Here is a 22,965-nt window from a genome sequence, read left to right on the forward strand (position 1 = left end):
ACGGACTAGAAGGTGTAAGGAGAGGTGAACCATCAGGGAGAACAGTTTGGACGGGATCAGGGAGCAACAAGGGCATCTCGATGAAGGAGGAACCTATATCAAAGTTATTAGAGAAGAGATCGATGGAAGGATTTGTAAATATGACAGGAGTGGAGAGTGCAGATAAGTGAAAGGAGGAGAAGGAGGAAAACATTTTATGCTCCTAAAAGACTACATAGTGGGAGATACGAAGACGCTTAGAGAGAGGATCCCAACAGCGAAAGCCTTTATGTTCAATCCTATAGCCAAGAAAGCAGCAAAGACGAGAACGAGGTTCAAGCTTGGTGTGTTCATGGGATTGAAGCAGAACAAAGCAAGCAGAGCCAAAAACCCGAAGATTAATGTATGGAGGGGGAGTGCCGTGTAGACGTTCAAAGGGAGTTTGATGATGGATAATAGGGGTAAGAACACAATTGATAGTGTATATAGCAGTAAGGGCAGCCTCCCTCCAAAATTTTTCAGGGCAGGAAGAAGAGAGAAGGAGAGCACGAGTAGTGTCAAGAATATGCCGATGTTTCCGTTCAGCACGTCCATTTTGTTGGGATGTGCCAACACAGGAACGATGAGGCTGAGTACCATGACTTTGAAAAAAGGAAAGAAAATCGATATCCCGATATTCCATAGCATTGTCAGAGCGAAAATTTTTAATGTTTTTGGAAAATTGGGTGTGGACCATTTTGGCAAAGCTATAATAAATATGTTTAAATTCAGACCAAGTTTTCATGAGAAAAAGCCAAGTAAACCGTGAATAATTATCAATAAAAACAACAAAATAACAAGATCCCCCCATGGTGGTGGTAGTATGGGATGGGCCCCAAATATCCGAATGTATGAGATCAAAAGGAGCATGGGAAACATAAGTACTTTTATTGAATGATAAAGTAGGTTGTTTTGCAAGTTGACAGGGTATACAATCAAAGGTATCTGGAAGTACATGACCCAATTGACCACTAGAAACCAAAGATTTTAAGTGACTACTAAAAATAAATCCTAAGTAACAATGCCAAAGATGAAAAGGAGACAAAGAGGAAGCAGAAGTAGGAGAAGCGATCTGTGGGGAGTCAGGAACATGAATTTGGATGAGTTCATAGAGACGTCCATGTTTACGGTCGATCCCAATAGTCTGTCCCGTCTAAGGATCCTGCACCAAACAACCATTAGCAGAAAATGTGACGGTTAGACCAAGCTCACATAATTGACTAATAGAGATAAGGTTTAAGGTTAGAGCAGGGATATGATAAACTTGAGGTAAAAATAATTGAGATGTGGAAATAGTACCGACATGACTGACAGACATAAGAGAACCATCAGCAGTATGAATGGAGGGAAGATGAGTAGAGGAAGAGATGGAAGAGAATGTAATAGAGCTGGATGTCATATGATTACAACAGGCGGAATCAAAATACCAAGAAGAGTTACTTGGAGTCACAGACAAAACAGTAGGAGGAGGTGTACCAAAGGTGGAGAGAAGCTGTTTGAACATGGCCTCAACTTCAGTTTGAGAAAAAACAAGGACAGACGGAGCAAGAGACTCAGAGAAATCCTCAGATGTAGTAGCAGCAGTGCGATTAAACTGTCGATGTGAGTTCTCCCTAGAAGAGCCACCGCTAGAGGAGTGGCTAGTGGAAGACGACTGGGATGGATTGCAAAAACAATCCTGCTGCAGATGACTAGGACCAAGTTTATTGCAATAGTGGCAGGATCGGATAGGGCAATGAACCAGAAGATGAGTAGAAGGAAGGCCCCGATTCTGACAATAGATGCAAGCAGTGGTCCGTTGGGTCGGTGAGGGCCGTGACTGTGGAGTGGAAAGAACAGAGTCCATGTCACGCCCCAAACCCGCCCCTAGAAGTTTGGACATGACCACTTCAAAAACGGACACTTAACCTGTTATATATAACATATGGGGCCTGAGTGGAAGCATAAATTTTATATAATAACATGCAAGGAAAGAGCTACATCCATTGAGCGACCACTATCATGCCAGGATCACAAATAGACAGATAATAATAGTTACATACACATATACAACCCCGCCCGTGTTTAGGCGTATAGTAAAAAAAAACATTAGAAGTTACAACATATTATAGACAATCAGAATCTAAGCCAAAACTTCACCAAACGGGTAGGCTTCACCCAAATGCTTGGACACACAGAGGCTAACAAGGAAGACGAGCATTAAAAGTTGAGGCTGACCTCCAAATGCAAGACCTACGGAATCAGACAAAATACATAGTGAGATAACCTCAGTGAATAATAGTACGTGAATAACTCAATGTTCAACTTGAATTATAATGCAAATCAGAGTTTATATAATATAAAAGACAAGTAGTTAATCTGATCCCGTACAACTTATCACATCGGCCTTCGGCCCTTTGGATTCACAAGTTCACAAGTTTGGCCCTTGGCCTCATAGCTTCATAATTTCACAAATGGCCCGTGGCCACATAGGTTCATAGTTCACAAATGGCCCCTGGCCACATAAATTCACAAGTCGGCCCTCGGCCTCATAAATTCACAAGTCGGCCCTCGGCCTCATAAATTCACATATACATAAATTAGTTTTTGGGTTTCATAGGTTCACAATTCGGCTCTTGGCTTCATAGTTTCACAATTCACAATTCGGAAATTCATACTTCACAAATGGCCCTCGCCCACATCGTTTCATATTTCACAATTAGCCTTTGGCTTTATAGATTCATAATTGAGATTCATAATTTCACAACTTGGCCCTTGGCCCTTTGAATTCATAGTTTCACACGTTGGCCCTCGGCCTCATAGATTCATATTTTCACAAGTTGGTCCTCGGCCTCATAAGTTCACAAATTCACAAGTTGGCCCTCGGCCTCATAAGTTCACAAATTCACAAGTTGGCCTTCGGCCTCATAAGTTCATAGATTCACAAGTCGGCCTTTTGCCTCATAAGTTCATAGATTCACAAGTCGGCCCTTGGCCTCACAAGTTCATAGATTCACAAGTCGGCCCTTGGCCTCACAAGTTCATAGATTCACAAGTCGGCCTTTTGCCTCATAAGTTCATAGATTCACAAGTCGGCCCTTGGCCTCATAAGTTCATAGATTCACAAGTCGGCCCTTGGCCTCATAAGTTCATAGATTCACATAGTTCCTTCTAATTATTCACATGAGGTAACATAGTTATGTTACGTTCAACAGAGTGCTAATAGCAACTATTACCAGATTGAACTTCATAATGCAGTCACATCCCATTTGTTTGTCATGAATTACTACCTCTAGTTCACAGATAACAGAATGTTATTACATATTAAACGAGTCCAGAGATACGCAGATACCATAATCCCGTAATACACTTAAATTCCCCTTGTTCGTTATAAATCCATACAACTGACTTACAGATAACAGTGTGTTAGTATCCATTATCAATAATAAACAGAACGTAGTACCCAGTAATGCTTGTAGATTTTCCCATAGTTTCTCATAAGGTGACATAATTGTCCCACAATAATAGAACAACACTATTAACAATAAACAGAAGGTAAATGCTCCATTACATTAATAAGAGTGGAGCCATTCACATCATAACGTGGGTCACATAATCGTGTTATTGACATTCAATTCTTTCTCCGGATTGAGTCATTCAGAGGTTCATCTGATATTTAACATAATTTCATAATGGTTATTAACGTACAAAACAACCCGTAGTCTTATCCAATTATTCGTTTTGATGATCCACTCTAGGTAGATATCTGTATCATGTCAGTGTGTGCCAAATCCTTCAATGTTTACATAAGTTCACACTAATTCTCGTTCCACATACATGTTAACTTAATTGACCACGGAGAACAAGATGTTAATAAGAATCATTATTAACGGTAAATAATGTGCATTAGAGTACTATTACTCACAGTGCTATAACGGAGTGCTCGTCCTTCTCAGGTTATGCCCTACACGTGTACACAACTTATACAGTAAGGCATCAAACACAAATTCCAGAAATACCAGAGGGTTAAGCACGTAAAACAGAGCAAACAATATTTTGCAGCATGAAATTTCAAACCTACTTCTCCAACTCAATATATATATATATATATATATAAGATTACTAGTCTTACAAAACACATTATGGAATTTACACCCATTCATCTTCTAGTCAAAGAAAGAAAGGATTTTTATGAACATTTCCATGTTCCCCAAAACTCCTTAAATTTCTAGTGTTTTCGCCAAAAACCAAACATTTCCCCATCCCCATAAGAAATCCTATTAAATCATTCTCTTGATTTAATAACTAAGCAAGCCTACAAATATTTAGTAAAATGATTTGGGATTAAACCCATTCTTGAAAACTTCACATTTTAGGTCACAAAAATTAATATCAACATAGTTAATATCATCCCACATAATCATCACAATTCAACATATCTCAAAAGGAATTCTTAAATTCCATTTCAACATTCCATAATCAAATTTATATCATCCACATTATCAATAAATCTTTTCCCTCAATTTCCCTTTTATTAAAACATAATTTACAATGCATTTAACAAAGTTCAATCGCAAAATTTAAACATAATTTTCAAACATAACCAAATTCCAATTAAACTTGAACACATCTAATTCAACTTACCACTTTCATGATTCAACTATCAATTTGGGCCAAATCATGGATTATCATCAAAAACCAACCTAGGGTTTCTAAGAAATCTACAAATTTCAAATACAATTTTAAATCTTCTTAACCCATTACTTTTTATTCCAAATCTTCTCATTTATTAGGCACCCTAGGTCCATAACCCATAAACCATACTCTAAACCCCATAATAGAACCCCAACATACCCCAACATACCTCAAAAATTTCGGAATTCCATTCGGTAGAAAGTGGTGATCTCCTCTTATTCTCCATCCTTGATGCAAGATTCATGGTTAATTTGTTGAGAAAAGTGGAGGAAATCAAGGTTTTGGGAGCTAGGGTTTTGGGCATGGAAGAGGGAAGAAGAAGAGAGGAAAAGAAAATCTAAGAAATGACTCAAAAATCACGTTTTTGAGCTGCTGCCCCGCACATCGCCGCACGTGCGCCGCATTTCCCGCACGTGCGATTCTGCTTCCAGCACAGATATGAAAACTTCAAACAGGCGTAACTCTCTCATCCGGACTCCGTTTTAGGTCATTCTTGTGCCCAAATTGAAGCCCCGAAAATAAGCTTTCCAATGGTTCTAACCTCACATCCAAATTCCAAGTGTGGAACAAGAAAAGGGCAAAAGAGTGACGGTTGGTCGTAAACAAATTATTCAAATTAAAGTTTTTGATCCAATCTTACTTTACCATCATATTACCACCACAATCAATAGCCCAAAACAAAATAGGGAGGTTCCAAATACACTAATAAAAATGCCACAGATATAAATCACTTTTCACAGAAAGCAAGTAAATGCACAGAATAACAGATCGAAAATATACTAGAAACAGATATGAGGGTCGGGTTATTACAGTCCACGTGATGAGTCTGGAGAGCACCAAGACGAGTCTCCTCAGATAACAGCTCAGAAATAGCCTGTTCAAGAGTGGGCAATGGAAGGCGATGAAGAAGAGATGCATGCACTGGCTCAAAAGAGGGAGTGACAGCCATGAGAAAGTGAACCAACCGCTGTTGATTACGATAGGTAGTAAATAAAGCAGCATCTTCAAGGTGAGGCCATGTCGGTTCTGAGAGAGCAAGCTGGTCCCAAACAGAATACATATGAGAAAGAAAGTCATTAATAGACTGACTGAATTATTGGCGCATGCAGTGAAGTTGACTCTGAAGTTGATACCGATGGGCAAGACCGGTAGTCTAGTATCAATCTCTCAAAAAATCCCAAATGGATTTAGCAGGATTGGGAACAGAGTCAAGTTGAAAACGGCCAAACTGAAGACTAATAGAGAGAACAAAGGTATTCCGAAGCCAAGTAATGATCTGGTAGTTCTTACTGTCCCAATCTTTGAGTCGGTCTTCATATGTGGTCGTTTGTTCAGCGTCTGCTTTCACCGATTTGGTCACAACCTCGGTGATAATACGCTAAAGTTTCCGTCCCTTGAGGAAGAAAGACATGGCTTGGGCCCACAGTACATAGTTGGAACCATTAAGAAGAACAGAAATTGGATAGGAGGCATCATGGCGATCCATAATAAAAGTGTAATTAGGGGTAAATAAAGAGGAACAGATCTATAGGAGCAAAATTAGGTAAAACAGAGTGTACCAGTGAGTCCGGAAGGTCGAAAATAGTTGGGAAAGAGGGTCCTGTGCAGAGATGACATCAGTAGAGGAGAAATGACGTCAGCGGCGCACAATAGCAGGAATGGCGTGCGACGCACCATAGCAGAACGGCGCATGCGCAGTGCACGGAAGTAGAATGGCGCACGCGGGTGTACAATAGCGGAACGGCATATACGCAACACACAAAAGCAAAAACGGCGCATGCGAGTGCAAAGTAGCAGACGGTGCACGCTAGGCGCACAGTAGCAGGCGCGACGTACACAAGCGCAGGGCTGACGTCAGATGCTAACGTGAGCAAGCAACGGAGGGTGCGTGAGGGAGCGTATGAGAGTGGCGGCAGAAGCTGAGACGCGCCGAACAGAAAGGTGGCGTGATGGCGATTCTGGTGACGGGAGTTGGACCGTTGGAATCGTGAGGTGATTCTGAAGAGGTTGGTGTAGTGCCACTATGTACGGGACTAAGCACCAAAAACAGAAAAGCCCAGAAGTGTAGAACTTTGCTCTGATACCATGTCAACTTGGTAGACATAGAGAGACTGAATAAATTGTATATTGATTATGTTCTGTGATTTACAAGGAGCAGATCACTCTCTTTTATAGAGAGGAAAGTGTAGTACATAGGATGCTAACAGTGTACATAGGATGCTAACACCGAAAGCAGAAAGTATACAACATCATTAGTATGACAGCTATATATTACACTATATTACACTAACATTCCGGATGGACTAGAATTCCCAAAACTAGAGATTTTATTGCTTCAATGGAATTCATATGGATCTCGAATGCAAATTCCTAACAATTTCTTTCAAGGCATGAATGATCTTAAAGTCTTAGATATGAGTCGCAATATTATGTTTGCTGTGTCTCAATCTACTCAATTTCTCACTACACTTCAAACACTCTGCCTTGATTATTGCCAGTTGGGTGATGATATATCAATAATTGGAACACTAAAAAGCCTCGAGATTCTTAGTCTTTATCAATCTAATACTAAAGAGGTCCTGAGATGTTTCACCCAATCAACTCACCTCAAGTTATTTGATTTGAGATTTTGTCATGATCTCACACAAATATCGCCAGGTGTCATATCGAGTCTTCATAAATTAGAAGAGTTGTACATCGGAACAGCTTTTACTCGTTGGGCAGTTGAAGGAGAAGACAATTCAAGAAACAATGTTAGCCTTTCTGAGCTAAAATCCTTGTCTCAATTAACCAGTTTGTGTCTTTCAGTCCCAAATGCCGACATGATTCCCGATGACTTGAGATTTGGAAAGCTGATAAGGTTTGAGATAACAATAGGCACAATTGCCTATGGTGGAGAATCATTCTCCAAAAAACCTTGAGGCTCACATATGATACGAGATTGTGCGGGCAGGTAAAGGTTTTGCTAAAAAGATCAGAATTCCTACTTTTAAGAGATTGCAAGGGTTTGAAGAATATTCTAGGGACCTAGACCGTGACGGTTTTGATCAATTGAAGTCTTTGGAACTCCACTTTTGCCATGAAATGAAATATCTCCTAGACAAGATTGATGGAGCTCCAAGAGTACCGGCCCCCTTCTGCAATTTAGAAGAATTGACGCTTTGTTGTCTTGCCAATTTCAGTGAAATATGCCGTGGCCAACTCCCAAATGAGTCATTCAGTAACTTGAGATCTGTCAATTTGTCTTTTTGGCCCCAGTTAAGATTATTATTTCCACCGTCACTGGTTCAACGACTTGTCTACCTCCGGCGTCTGGAGCTCCATTATTGCAGTAATCTAGAGGAAATCCTTGCAATGGACGGGAAAGAACAAATAGGAAAGAGTCTCAGCACAAGTACCAACTTGCAAAACTTGACTGATGTTACTTTCTGCGAATGTGATAGGTTAAGAAACATTTTCTCCCTCACCATTGCTAGAGGTCTTGTGCAACTCAAACAACTCTATATAAGACGTTGTGCAATGGTGGAAACAGTAGTCGAAGATGAGAAAGGAGAGGAAACAGTATTATCAATTGATAAGATTGTGTTCCCTCACCTGTATGACATACATCTTGAAAAATTGGACAGTCTTGTTTCTTCACAGGTTGTTATGCTGTCGAATGTCCATTATTGGAAGAATTGCTGATATATGATTGTCCCATAATGGAGACTTTTGGTCATGGTGTTCAAATGACACCCAACCTAGAGAAAGTGTATGGTGAATATGATGATGAAAGCATTTGGATGGGTGACCTCAATGCCACTGTCCAACACATCTTCAACCAAAAGGTAAATTTCGTCAACTGGAGAAACTAAGATTAAATGTTATTACTACTAATTTTGTTGCTGATAATAAATAAATCACATGCATATGTATGACCTGCTAGTGTAACAATGGCAGTGTAAATTGTTGGATCATCCCATGTGAGCTCCCATTGGAGAACCCACTTTCTCCACCCAATGGAAGTGGCTCTCCCACTCTACCAACCCCACTAGAGAGTGGAAGAGGGTAGGTGGTGACCAATGAGGCTCTCCCTCTTTGGTGTATAAATAGAGGTTGAGGGGAGAGTTGAAATTATCAGAAATTGAGTGTGAGAGCTGTGAGTTGAGTGAGTTTTATCTCCTCCTCTGTATTTGTATTTTTTGCTCCATTTTAGTGATAATTCTCATTTCTGTCCGTGGATGTAGGCATTGGGCCGAACCACGTAAATATTGTGTTCTCTGTGTGTGTGAGATAATTCTCTGGGTGTGTTTGATCCTAACAAAGTGGTATCAGAGCCAAGTTGTACGTTTTTTGGAAAAACAGAGTATTGTTTCGAAACTGCCCAGAAATCGTATTGCTCGAAATCCGATTTTGAGCATACCAGGAGCAAGGACTCGACGAGAGGAGTCCAGAAACATAAAACAGACACCAAACGGAGGCCGCACGCGCTCCCACGCGCCCCTGGAATTTGGCGCGTTAATCCCACTCTCATCACGCGCCCACACGCGCCGTTCAGGCACCCGGCGCGTGATACCACTCGCAGACACGCGCACCACGCGCGGTTCAAGGAGGAAGACGACTGAGGGAGAAGCGCGTGCCATACACGCGCCATCAACACGCGCGCGCCAGCCGAGTCTTCAGCCGAGCCGAGTCTTCAGCCGCTGACCGAGCAGCTGACTGAGCCGCTGACGTCAGCCCGACGCCAGCCGATCCGGAGAAATAATCTGGTGCTTCTCAGGCGCACCAGATTCTGCCGATCTGAACCGTTAAAATTGTTTTGGCTTGATCTAAGCCATTTGAGGTCCGATTCGGGTAAGCCAATAGTGTTTTCAAACTATTTGGAATATTTCGGACACATCCGTACGGTCAGATTTTGCAAAGAAGGTTTTCAAAAATTTGCAGTTTTTATTTTGGCAATCCGAAGTGATTTTCCGGCTAATTTGAGCAGTCCGGACTTCACAGCAAAGCCTGTTTTTCAAACAGAGATTAATTTCTGGATGATGGGGGAATCCACATCAGTTTCAGGGCCGATGATTCGGTTGAACGCTTCTAATTATGCGATATGGAAGCCGCGGATGGAGGACATCCTTTATTGTAGAGATTTGTTTGATCCTATAGCGCTAAAGGGGGTCAAACCAGATGGAGACAAGGATGTGGACTGGATAAAAAATAACCGGAAGACTGTCGGTCAAATCAGACAGTGGATTGACCACAGTGTGTTCCACCATGTTGCCCAAGAGACAGACGCCTATGCCCTATGGATGAAATTGGAGGGCATGTACCAGTCCAAGACCGCACGGAACAAAGCCTTGATAATGAGAAGGCTTATAAACCTGAAGCTGAAGAATGGTGTGTCTGTTGCTGAACACACCAGTGAATTCCACAGCCTTGTGAACCAGCTTGCATCAATCAAAATGGAGTTGGAGGATGAGATGCAAGCATTATTATTACTCAGTTCCTTACCAGACAGCTGGGAGACGTTGGTGGTTTCTCTCAGTAATTCTGCACCCGAAGGGAAGCTGACCATGGGGATGGTCACAGACGCCTTATTCAACGAGGAGGCAAGGAAGAAAGAGATGGAAGGAGAGCAGTCCCATGCCCTTGTCACAGAAAGTAGAGGCAGAGATAGAGAAAGGGGCAGAGGTAGAGGAAGAAGTAAAAGCAGAGGGCGTTCACAGTCCAGACAGGACAACACGAGGAGGTGTTTTTACTGTGATCAAGAGGATCACGTAATAAGAGATTGCCCGGAGAAGAAGGCGGACAGACAAGCCAAAGAGAAGGCTAAGGGACACGGAGGTCCCTCAACTACAGCAGTTGCAGTGCATTCCTCTGACGATGAAGAGGTGATGCTTACAGTCTCGTCAGAGTTGAAAACACCCGGCTGGATTTTGGATTCAGGGTGTACGTTCCACATATGTGCGGATAGGAAGCTTTTCTCCACTTACCGAAGAGTCAGCGGTAGCATTATCCGGATGGCCAACAACACAGTGAACAGAGTTGTCGGCATAGGGACAGTGCGATTCCTTACTAAGGATGGAAGAAAAGTAATTTTATCTGAGGTCCGACATGTGCCAGGAGTACGGAGGAATCTAATCTCCCTGAGTATGCTAGATCTAAAAGGAAATTGTTTCTCATCTAGTGGCGGGGTTCTTCATGTACGCAGAGGTGATAGAGAAATGTTGCAAGGCAAATTGTGCAACAAACTGTACAGACTGGAAGGAGAAATTTTGACAAAGATGAGTGTTGTCAAATGCCAGTCGAAGGGTACAAAGAGAGAACATACGCAACCAAAGCGTATGATTGAGCAAGGCTTTCATCAGGAATGGCGAAAACGGTGCACGGGAACGCAAGGAGGCAGTTCAAAGGTGCACAGATCTGAGCCAGTGAAGCCAATCTTGAAGAAAGTTCAGAGCAAAGAAACCAAGTCTGTAGAGACTATGCCAGTGAAGAAGAGAGTTTCTTTTGCTTCCGTGTTAGAGACATTTTGCAACCTCTCAAAAGATGCATGGAAGGGAGGGATGCAATCTCAAGTCGCAAAGTGAGCTTTGCAATGCACTCCAATAAGGGGGTGCGAGCACTATGCACGGAGTTGCATAGTGATACCTTGTACAGACCGATGGAAGTTGTCTTGGCAGAAGGGCTAACTGTCAAACATCAGTACGGACGTACAAGTGAGACTAAACCGAACATCAGGGATTGCAGCACAGACAACGGGCGTATGAGATCGCTGGGAAGTTGTTCTAAAGTGCAGAAAGCAAAGGCTGGTTGTTCAGAAATAAGCTCCGAGCAAGGAAAATTGAGGATGTTGATGTGTCACACTCTGAAGTTTTCTAGTTGCTCCCGTGTTCATCATGCAAGGAGTTGCACGGTAATGCAAGGGTATCCCGAGCAGGGGGTGCAAGACATCCAATCAGGGGGTGTCAAGATATCTTGGTTGCGCAAGTTCAAGCATAGCAAGTGAAGATATCCGAGACAGGAAGCGTGGAAGAGATTTGTGGGAGATAGGAGCAGAGGCTCTCTCCAAATCAGAGAGTGGTGTGAGTTGAGTTGAGGATGTAGGATTCCCTCCTCCTCTTGTATCTCTGGTGTATTATCTCTAGCTTTCAGGGAATGCAATGTCTCAGTGAGGAGATGAAGATTCTGTTGGTCTTTTGGGCGTGACAAGATTAGCAGCAGTGTGTGGACTGGATCACCTCACATGAGTTGAGGGGGTGATTTGTTGGATCATCCCATGTGAGCTCCCATTGGAGAACCCACTTTCTCCACCCAATGGAAGTGGCTCTCCCACTCTACCAACCCCACTAGAGAGTGGAAGAGGGTAGGTGGTGACCAATGAGGCTCTCCCTCTTTGGTGTATAAATAGAGGTTGAGGGGAGAGTTGAAATTATCAGAAATTGAGTGTGAGAGCTGTGAGTTGAGTGAGTTTTATCTCCTCCTCTGTATTTGTATTTTTTGCTCCATTTTAGTGATAATTCTCATTTCTGTCCGTGGATGTAGGCATTGGGCCGAACCACGTAAATATTGTGTTCTCTGTGTGTGTGAGATAATTCTCTGGGTGTGTTTGATCCTAACATAAATTACTAACAGCTGAGTTACTGATGCAGGCAGAGTCTTCAGAGCAAGGTACCCAATCGCCCCATCTCCACATCCTACCTAAAATTTGAGTCATTGTATATTTTCCACCTATCAGGTTTGTCTTTTGCCATTGTTGCAATCTTTATCTTGAAATACAGTGATCCATTGACTCTCAAATCTATTAGATTTTTCAACAGTTTAAACTCAGAGAAAAATGCGATCAAATCACATCATAGACTACACTAAATCGAATTACTATGAAAGAGCACAGATTCATTTAAAAAAATTACACCTTTGTAATTTAATCACAATTTTTAATCATTTTAAATATTTGTTGAAAAAACAGTATATATTGATCAGGTGCACAAAATTATTCAATAATTTTAACCATTTGGGGTTCCATCTGCATTTATATCGAACACAAACTAACAATATTGTTGGGAAAAAAATTTCAGTATTGTTATTGCAAAATAAGCACTCCTTATTGTTCCTTAATATTGTTGTTTAAATTGACAGTGTGTTCGCGGCTTCTAGAGACCATATAAGTATGGTGCGCAATTTATTGCCGGAAGCCATTGTTCCATACTATACATCTTCCTTAGAGTGTTGCTTAATGTATATTCCATACTTGTATTTGTATATTTGCTGCCATGGATATTAGTTCTGTATGTATTGTATGTACTGTGATGAGTGTTTTTTGGTACTAATAAATTTATCTTGTGGTGGGGTGTGGTGTGGTGTGAACATGGTATTTTTATTCGAGAGAGGGAATAGACATGCAGGAAATAAATACTCCGAATTTATTTTTAAATACACAATGTCTGAAATTTATTGACACTACTCAACAAGAACCATATCAAAACTGTTTTCATTTGAGTAATTTTATACAAGAAGGAAAAAATAAAAAAATTACACATAATTCTAATACATATATGGATATTTTATGCAAAATATAACCACCAAAATCGACATGCTAGCACCATCAGCAACAATATGAGAGTGATTACTTTCTATGCAATCTCAAAATCATGGCAGTGGGGTGCATGATCATATTCAGAAATTCATAAAGTAAAAAATAATAAAAAATCGTATAAAATTTAAACCATGCTCAAATAGTCATGTCCACTCAAGAACAGAGCTATGGAACAATGCTAGTAACTTTTAAATGGTTGAATGAAACAAGAAAACAATAAAAACAGAGCAAGAATTCCATATTGGATTAAGGCTATAAGAAATAAAACAGACATCCAACCACAATCTTGGTCGTGGTAAATTCATAATTGCATATAGATTATAGTGTAATTCATCTATCACACATCATGATTGCATATAGATTATACTGTAATTCATCTATCACACACACTTTGTTAGCACCATAAATCTGCAATTTTTATTATTATTTATTATTTATATAATTGCAGGACACGTGACATCCTCTTATTCATTTGGAAGTTAAAAGAAGTTATAGAGATAATGGAGAATATGAAGGACAAAGTGGATGAGTGGGAAGACAAAGTGGATGAGTGGAAGGACACATGGCAAGACAAGAATGAAGATGGAAGAAATGGGTAGTTACTAAGTAGTTATTGCTGTATTTTTTCTTCTATAAATAGCCATTAATGGCTACATTGTAAAGGGGGGGGGGGAGAATCATAAATCAAAGACAATTGATTTCAATATTTCTTGTCATTTTTCTTATCTTAGGAGTAGCTTAACATAGATTTATATTTCGAAGCATTTATTTTCAGCATTTCCATTTCGAAGCATTTTATGCACTTTCTTTTCGAAGCATAGGAGTAGAGGTAAGTAATTATTACTTTGATTGTTCACTCAATCATCTTTCTCCGTCCCTTTTTCTTCTTTTACTTTTTCTTTTCGCTACACTTGGCAAATTTGAAGTCCTCTTCGTTGAGGCAAAAGAACCGTCAACACAATCGCTTGATAATTGGCTTGAATTTAATCTGTAAGGATTTTTCAATCCTTGCTGGCACGCTCGCATTTATGATATACCAGTCTTTATTTCATATTTTACTTTCCAGTTTTACATTCCTGTACTTTCAATACCTGCACTTTACATATCTGCACTGCACTTCAATTCATAGGAGTAGTCTCAAGTAGATTCAAGTGGACTGTTGTTGTAAACCTCTTCGAGGCTGAGTTTGGACTATTGTAAGTTTTTTATTTTTATGAAATACTTCCATTGTTCTTCATATTAATTGTTATTTCTCTTAATTTCTCCTAAGTCAAGCCATCAGTAAAAGTCCTCTTCATTGAGGCTGAAAGAACTAAAACACAATCGTCTGGTAATTGGTTGGCAATCACAATTTCTGTAAGGATTTTTCAATCCTTGCTGGCACGCTCGCATTTATGATATTTTCCTTCGTAGGAAAAATAAGCCAACATTTTTTGGCACGCCCGGTGGGACAGCTAAGTGTAAGAAATGACAAACGATTTGGATTTCGCCATTCGAACTTGTCAATATGAAATATATTGGCGTGAAAGAGAAATTTTGGATCTTCAAGAAGAGATCCATTTTCTTGATGAAATAAACTTTCATCCCTTACAATATTATTTGGTGGAAGAAAAAAGACACCATTTAATTGGAGAAATTCATCAACTGGATATGGAAATTCGCCAATGGAATGATGAATTATCAACTCTCACTACCAAGTCTTTAACTGAGGCTTTAATGGTCGGAATTGTTGAATTTTTTCTGAATTTTTCCATGGTTAAAAATAGTAAAAGCAAAGAATTGATTTCATCAATGGCTCGGGGGGTTCAAGAGTTCGTTTTAAAAGAGCCAAATTATGAAATTAACACAACGAAAGAGCATGTTCTTGAGCCAAATTTGGCTAAGAATGATGTTCCATGTATGACTCGAGGGGTCCAAAAACCGAATTTTAGAGAGTCAAGTCATGAAAATAATATATCTATGGGTGATTTTCATAAGCCATTAATGGCTAACATGGAAAAACAACCCACTTTGCCAAATAATTATGAAAACCTATTCGGCAAAAGTCATGTTTTTAAAACAAACATGGTCAAGAATAATGAACAAGCCACTGTTCATGAATTCAAAATTTTTGATATTTTTCAAAATGTCAAAAAGTATAAATTTTCATGGTCACACTATACCATGACTTTTGGTGTTCAAAATCCTTTTTGGATTTGTGGTTCACATCAAAATATAATTATGATGATGTGGCTAATAAAATTAACAAATTGTTCTTATGAGTTCGAAGCACTAAGAACAAGGGATGACCATTTAAAATGCATGAACTTGGCTAGAAAAAGCCTGTGCATTTAAATAAATGGTTGAGAATGACTTATCTTTTCAAATTGATGGCCAGTTGTTTGTATGTACACAATCAAAGCATCGAAGATACATTCGAAGCATCAAGAGTTGTTTCGAAGGTTGATTACTTCACATTCGAAGCTGTATAAAGCTTTGAAGATACATTCGAAACATCAAGAGTTGTTTCGAAGGTTGATTACTTCACCTTCGAAACTGTATAAAACTTTGAAAACTTTCGAAATGTGTACATCTCTTCAAATATATGTAAAATGACAATTAATTAGTTGTCGAATAATGCCTGTTTTTGGCATCATAAGTTGACTCGAAGAACAACAGTTTTGGTGTCTTCGAAGAATTAATAATTGGTTCGAAACACAAAATTAATATTTCCATTAATTATGTGTGAACCAGAACATATAAGTTTTGAATAAACCACAATGGTTGGCGAAAAACAGCTTCGAAAGCCGTTTTGCCATAAGTTGCTTCGAAAGCCGTTTTGCCATAATTTTGTAAGCTTCGAAGCACTCTATCTTGCATCAACAACAGCTTCGAAGAAATAATAATGGTGGTTGTGAACCTTCGAAGCTTTGTCGAGTATTTTTGAGGATGTAATTCGTATTTTGTCGGTTCCATCGACCTTCGAAGAATGATTTTGGTCCTTTATATCACTTTTGAAGCTTGTTACTAGTAATAATTCGAGTCATCTGGTCATAATTTCATACTCATTCGAAGCACTTTATTGGTGTTGTTACATCATTCGAAGCACTTTGCTGCTTAGGTTAGTCATGTGCTTGGTTCGGCCCTTCAAAAATTCAAATAAACATCATTTTTAAGGGCCGCGGGGGGTAATGTTAGCACCATAAATCTGCAATTTTTATTATTATTTATTATTTATATAATTGCAGGACACGTGGCATCCTCTTATTCATTTGGAAGTTAAAAGAAGTTATAGAGATAATGGAGAATATGAAGGACAAAGTGGATGAGTGGGAAGACAAAGTGGATGAGTGAAAGGACACATGGCAAGACAAGAATGAAGATGGAAGAAATGGGTAGTTACTAAGTAGTTATTGCTGTATTTTTTCTTCTATAAATAGCCATTAATGGCTACATTGTAAAGGGGGGGAGAATCATAAATCAAAGACAATTGATTTCAATATTTCTTGTCATTTTTCTTATCTTAGGAGTAGCTTAACATAGATTTATATTTCGAAGCATTTATTTTCAGCATTTCCATTTCGAAGCATTTTATGCACTTTCTTTTCGAAGCATAGGAGTAGAGGTAAGTAATTATTACTTTGATTGTTCACTCAATCATCTTTCTCCGTCCCTTTTTCTTCTTTTACTTTTTCTTTTCGCTACACTTGGCAAATTTGAAGTCCTCTTCGTTGAGGCAAAAGAACCGTCAACACAATCGCTTGATAATTGGCTTGAATTTAATCTGTAAGGATTTTTCAATCCTTGCTGGCACGCTCGCATTTATGATATTTTCCTTCGTAGGAAAAATAAGCCAACACACTTATACCAATCTCAATGATTTGCCTTCATCGAGCAACAATAAGTTCTTCTATAAAATCAGCATCACTGTTGTCTGATGGCATCAAAATTTTATCATTGGCAGTGAAATTGTATCACTCCCCAATAGCTCTTAGAAGCTGGAAGCCATTTCAGAAGCAAATTCCTTCTCGGAGTGTTTGAATATCCTGTAACATCTTCACCATAAAACTTAATCAGAAGATTCAGAACATGAAGACCAAATACAAAGAGCAAGAATTCAAATTCATCGATCATCAACCTCCTTTTTTTTATATTATTTTATATTAGAAATCTTGTTTATGAGGAAATCAAGCAGTAATACAACCAAGATCGCACTAATTCAACTGCAAATTCATCGATGTTCTTATCTGAACTCTCACCTTCATCAGCAGCCTCTTTTGCCAAATTTTTCCATTTGGTTGCATTCTTTTTAAGTCTTCTCACCAATTTTAACCCAATAAGAAACATGATACATTAAAATTAAAACAATTTGAGAGAGAACAATGAGTCAAAAACAAAACTTGGCCATGACATTATTATCTTAATTATAGACAGTGATAGGGAAATGCGAATGCATTTATGATTTTTAAAAAAATTATTTGGTTGTATTACATTAACAATCATTTTGGTATTCATTTGGATTCATAGATAAAATATGAGGATAACAGGAGCAAACCGCTTCACATCTTCAATTAAATGCTTTAAACCAAGAAATAGAGGTTTCAGGGCAGTTGGATTTGAAGCATACTGGATTTTTTGTTTCAATTTTTTTATTTTTATTTTTTATTTTTAAAAAAAAAAATTTGTTGAGATTCTCGTTATATCTATTGGTGGTGCTGGCGAAATGATTGAAGGCCAAGCAATTTGGATGGGGGCCTCAACGCCACTGTCCAGCACTTCTTCAACCAAAAGGTACACGTCATTAACATGGCATTTTGCAGAATCTAAGATTGATTACATGGTACTAATAATTTTGATAATCATTAGTAGATAAATAAAAATAATCACATTCATATGTATTATCAGAAAATTACGCCTGGGCACAGGGGTATTAAGGCCTCAGGCGGACCTAGGTCTGGGCTCAGGATTGGGGCGGGTCTAGATCGGACATGACTATTTATTTTTTTATTTTTTTCACAAAAATTTTATTTTTTTCCACCAAAAATTAAGCTGGGCGATGGCCTAGCCATGAGTGGGCCGATGGGCCGGGCTTTGAAATAGACTGCCCAAGACCATGGTCTTGAACTGGGCTCGGACCTGAGCCTAGACAAGCCGGGCTGAGCCATACCAGACCACGGGCAGACTTCGGGTGGGCCGCGGGCTGATGGGCCAAATTTACACTCCCTAAGCCTGTGAGTTCACTTGCCATCAGCTGCGTATTGTGAACTCACAAGTCCAGAGTTGGCTAACACTTTTGAACCCACTCTCGTTGGTGTGCAAACATATGCCCAGAGAGTGATGCACTTGAAATTTAAAATGTGAAAATGCTATTTACTACAACATTTTGAAGATGATGAAAAAAAAAAAAAAAAAAAAAACAGCACCTTACTGACCAAGGGTCTCACTCAAAATTTTAAATTCGTGTAAATTAGTTACAAAAAAATTAGATTGATCTAACTACATTTATTTTTAAAATTATATTTGTCATCTATATTTTCAAAGACAAATATGTTAAAATCATCTGTTTACAATTATTAAATTAAATTTTTTTTTTTTTTTTACGAGTGATGAGCACGTAATGTCCTAAAAGACCAACAAATTATCAAAATAATGTAGTGGGCCCACAAATTTGTCCAGTCCAATAGGAAACAAATACATCTCTTTGAAAATTAATTAAGTAGTTTTGAAATATATTATCACATTATTTACATAATACTTTCAATAAATAAAGAAACACACAACATATTGAAGTGGATAATTTATTATCTTTTAACTGCCTAATAAAGATGGAAATATCATATGAACAACAATATGTCATGACACTTTGAGATTATTATATAATTACTTTCAAAAATTTTGACAAAATCAAATTAGCAGTGACATTTTAAAAAATAAAAAAATGATATACAAACCCACTTTCTAAATTAATTTTCTAAACTCAATGAAGTATAAATAATATGATTGGTTGATGATTAGAAAAGAAATAAAAAAAAAAGTGTTACCTTTAATATGTAATTGATTATCACATCACTGAACTTAAAAATTAAATCTAATTTTTAGTCTTAAATAATGATGTTCTTAAAAAATATTAATTACTTTGACGTCGTCACGCAATTTCCTATAAATGTATTTAAAATTTAAATTTTTAATTAGGTTTTATCTCCTATCTTATCTAACTTCCCCCGTCTTGTACTGAAACATCATTATTCAAGTTAATTTTTTTATAGCAATAAAACCAACTTTGCTTACCAAAGCCAAGAAACATGTCATTGCTGATCAGCTTCGCAAATTAGGTGTAGTTTCTCCATGAAAATCAGTATTAATGCTTGCCCTAGTGCCTCTCTCCAAGGCCAAAAAAACAAAAACAAAAAAACAAAAAAACCAAAAATAAAATTGAGACTAGAGTGGGTCACTGAGAGTTTTGTTAAGGATCCACACCAATGTAAACTTGGCTATGATGGAAGTCAAGTATAGAGGCTGTGAATACAGATTTGCTGAAGTTTTTCAAACCTAGGGTGGCCCGCCATTAACTTGGTAGTTGGTTGTTGGCAAGTTGAAGCTGGCAAGCAGAGATTGATTTGTTTTGGGGTTCTCTCGTTTGTATATAAATGGGGAGAGTTGTAAGCTGAATTGTATCAATCAGAAAGAAAAAGACAGAGCAGAGAGTGTAATCCATGAGTGAGAGTGCTATAGAGAGCGAGTGAGGTGTGAGTGTCATAATCTCCCTCCGAGAAAAATTCTATAGTGGATATCTCTCCCATGTACGTAGGCTATTGCCGAACCACGTAAATTTCTTGTCTATTTTTTGTGTGTGATTGATTTCTGGTGTGCCTTAATCCTAACAAGTGGTATCAGAGCCTCGTTGGTCGATTTTTAGAACAACAGGGTGTGTTTTTCAAAATTGCCCAAAAATCAAGTTGCTCAAAATTCACTTTTGAGCATACAGGAAGGAAGCTCTTGACGAGAGGAGTCCAAAACTGCAAAGTGGAGCCCCAGACAAGCATCCACGCGATGTCACACTCCACCTAAAGAAGGCACGTGAGTTTCAGTCTCAGGCACGCGCTACACACATCGTTAACAGTATCGGTGCGTCATACCAGTCTCAGGCACGCGCCTGACACACGACAAAAAGAAGAAAGAGAGTAGTGTACGCATGTTCGTGACGTCACCACTACGTCACACGCCATCTAGCAGTCACGTCATCGACACGTCAACCCAGGTCAGAGCCACGTGTTTGCCACGTCAACATCGCGTCAGAGCCACATGTCTGCCACATCAGCGCCACGTGTCTGACACATCAGCCACTTGTTGGCTAATCAACTTGTCGAGTTGACCCAACCCGACTGAAAAGCAGAGGGATTATCCGGTGCTATGCGGCTAAGGTACATCCGCATATCTGAACCGTCAAACTTATTTTGGCTAGATTTGATCTATTTGAAGTCCGGTTTTGACAATCCAATAGTGGTTTCCAACTATTTGGAGTATTCCAGAGAGATCCGTACGATCAGATTGTTGAATCAGAGTAAGAAGTCGATGGAAGAATCTACATCAACTTCAGGATCCATGATCAAGTTGAATCCTTCCAATTATGCAAGCTAGAAGCCGCAGATGGAAGACATCCTATATTATAAAGACCTATTTGACCCTATTGCTCTAAAAAGGGTTAAACCGGAAGAAGTGAAGGATGAAGACTAGATAAAGATGAACTGGAAGACTGTCAATTGTATTAGACAATGGATAAACCACAGTGTGTTCCACTATATCACCCAGGAGACAGATGCATATGTCCTTTGGACAATGTTAGAAGGAATGTACCAGTTAAAGACCGCCCGAAACAAAGCCTTGGTGATGAAAAGGCTTATAAATCTGAAGTTGAAGAATGGTGTGTCTATCGCCGAGCACACCAGTGAATTCAAAAATCTGGTGAATCAACTTGCAACCGTTAAGATCCCTTGGATGATGACATGCAAGCCGTTCTACTCCTCAATTCTTTACCAGATAGCTGGGAGACATTAGTGGTTTCTCTCAGTAACTCTGCACCAGAGAGGAAGCTGACCATGAGCATGGTCACAGACGCCATGTACAATGAAGAGACAAGGAGGAACGACATGGGAGGTAATCAGTCCCATGCTCTTGTCATAGAAGATAGAGGTAGAGACAGAGGTAGAGGAAGAAGCAAGAGTAGAGGCAGATGGAACAACATGAGTAAATCCAGAGACAGTAAAAGTCAAGGTAACTCTAGCTTCACTTGCTTTCACTGTGGCCAAGAGGGTCACATAAAGAGGAACTGTCCAAGTCGAAAAAATAAAGGCCAAAACAGTAAGTCAAAAGGAGATGAGAACACGACAGGCACAACAACTGATGAAATACTTCTTGCAGTTGGTGAAGAGGAGGATTACCTTCACATGGCTGACCACAACTGTACAGAGTGGGTGATGGACACAGCTACATCCTATCACGCCACTTCTCACAACGAACTCTTCAGCTCGTACAACTTTGGAGATTTTGGCACTGTTCAAATGGAAAATTCTAGCTATTCGAAGATTATGGGCATTGGAGACATTAGTATTCAGACTAATGTCGGATACATGCTGGTTCTCAAAGATGTGAGGCATGTTTCAGATTTGCACCTCAATCTTATCTACGGAAACGCCCTGGACCGACAGGACTATTCAAGTACATTCGGAAATGGTCGTTAGAAGCTGACAGGAGGAGCTTTGATAATCGCTAGAAGAGAGATGTCTTTATCACTGTACAAGACTCAAACGAAGATCTGTCTGAGAAGTCTTAATACAGCAGAAGACAAGGAGTCACCAGACTTATGGCACAGAAGATTGGCTCACATGAGTGAGAAGGGATTGCATCTATTGGCAAAGCAATCCAGGATACCCTTATCCAAAAAGAGTGCCCTAAAGCCGTGTGACCATTGCTTTTATAGCAAGCAGCATCGAGAATTATTTAGTTCAACGAGAAAGAGGAAAACAAAAGTGCTCAATATGGTATACTCAGATGTTTGTGGCCCAATCGAAGTGGAGTCACTTGGCGGCCGCAAGTATTTTCTGACTTTCATTGATGATGCATCAAGGAAGTTGTGGGTGTATTTCCTAAAGACGAAGGATAAGGTATTCCAGCACTTTCAGGAGTTCCATGCAATGGTGGAAAGAGAGATCGGAAAGAAGTTGAAGTGTCTTTGCACAGACAATGGTGGCGAGTACACTTCCAATGCTTTTAAAGCATATTGTGCTAGCAGAGGTATTTGGCACGAGACAACAGTTCCCGATACCCCACAACACAATGGTGTGGTAGAAAGGATGAACCGCACTATTGTTAAAAGAGTTAGATGCATGCTCAGAACGGCAAAGTTGCCAAAGTCATTCTGGGCTGAAGCCGCCCGTGTAGTCTGTTATCTCATCAACAAGTCGCCTTTAGTCTCGTTGAATTTTGCGATACCTGAGGAAGTCTGGTCCAAAAGAAAGGTGTCATATTCTCACTTGAGAGTCTTCGAGTGTAAGGCGTTTGCATACATCTCCAAGGGAAACAAATAGAAGCTTGATAACAAGTCCACTCCATGTATATTTGTGGACTATTCAGATACACCATTAGGTACAAGTTGTGGGACCCAGTAAACAAGAAGATGTTCAAGAGTAGAGATATTGTGTTCTAGGAAGACCAGAGAGTAGCAGATT

General features: G+C 39.4%; 1 long non-coding RNA gene across 1 annotated transcript; it reads right to left on the reverse strand.

Moving 5' to 3' along the window:
- Nucleotides 1-1,948: 1,948 nt before the first annotated feature.
- Nucleotides 1,949-4,993, reverse strand: LOC145807743 (uncharacterized). The gene is made up of 3 exons (XR_014351097.1): nucleotides 4,862-4,993; nucleotides 3,923-3,961; nucleotides 1,949-2,250 (listed from the first exon to the last, which is right to left on the reverse strand). It is a non-coding gene; the product is annotated as an uncharacterized LOC145807743 (long non-coding RNA).
- Nucleotides 4,994-22,965: the final 17,972 nt, after the last annotated feature.

The sequence above is a fragment of the Camellia sinensis genome, chromosome 14, assembly GCF_055761805.1.
Source record: "Camellia sinensis isolate YWXY chromosome 14, ASM5576180v1, whole genome shotgun sequence".
Lineage (NCBI taxonomy): Eukaryota > Viridiplantae > Streptophyta > Magnoliopsida > Ericales > Theaceae > Camellia > Camellia sinensis.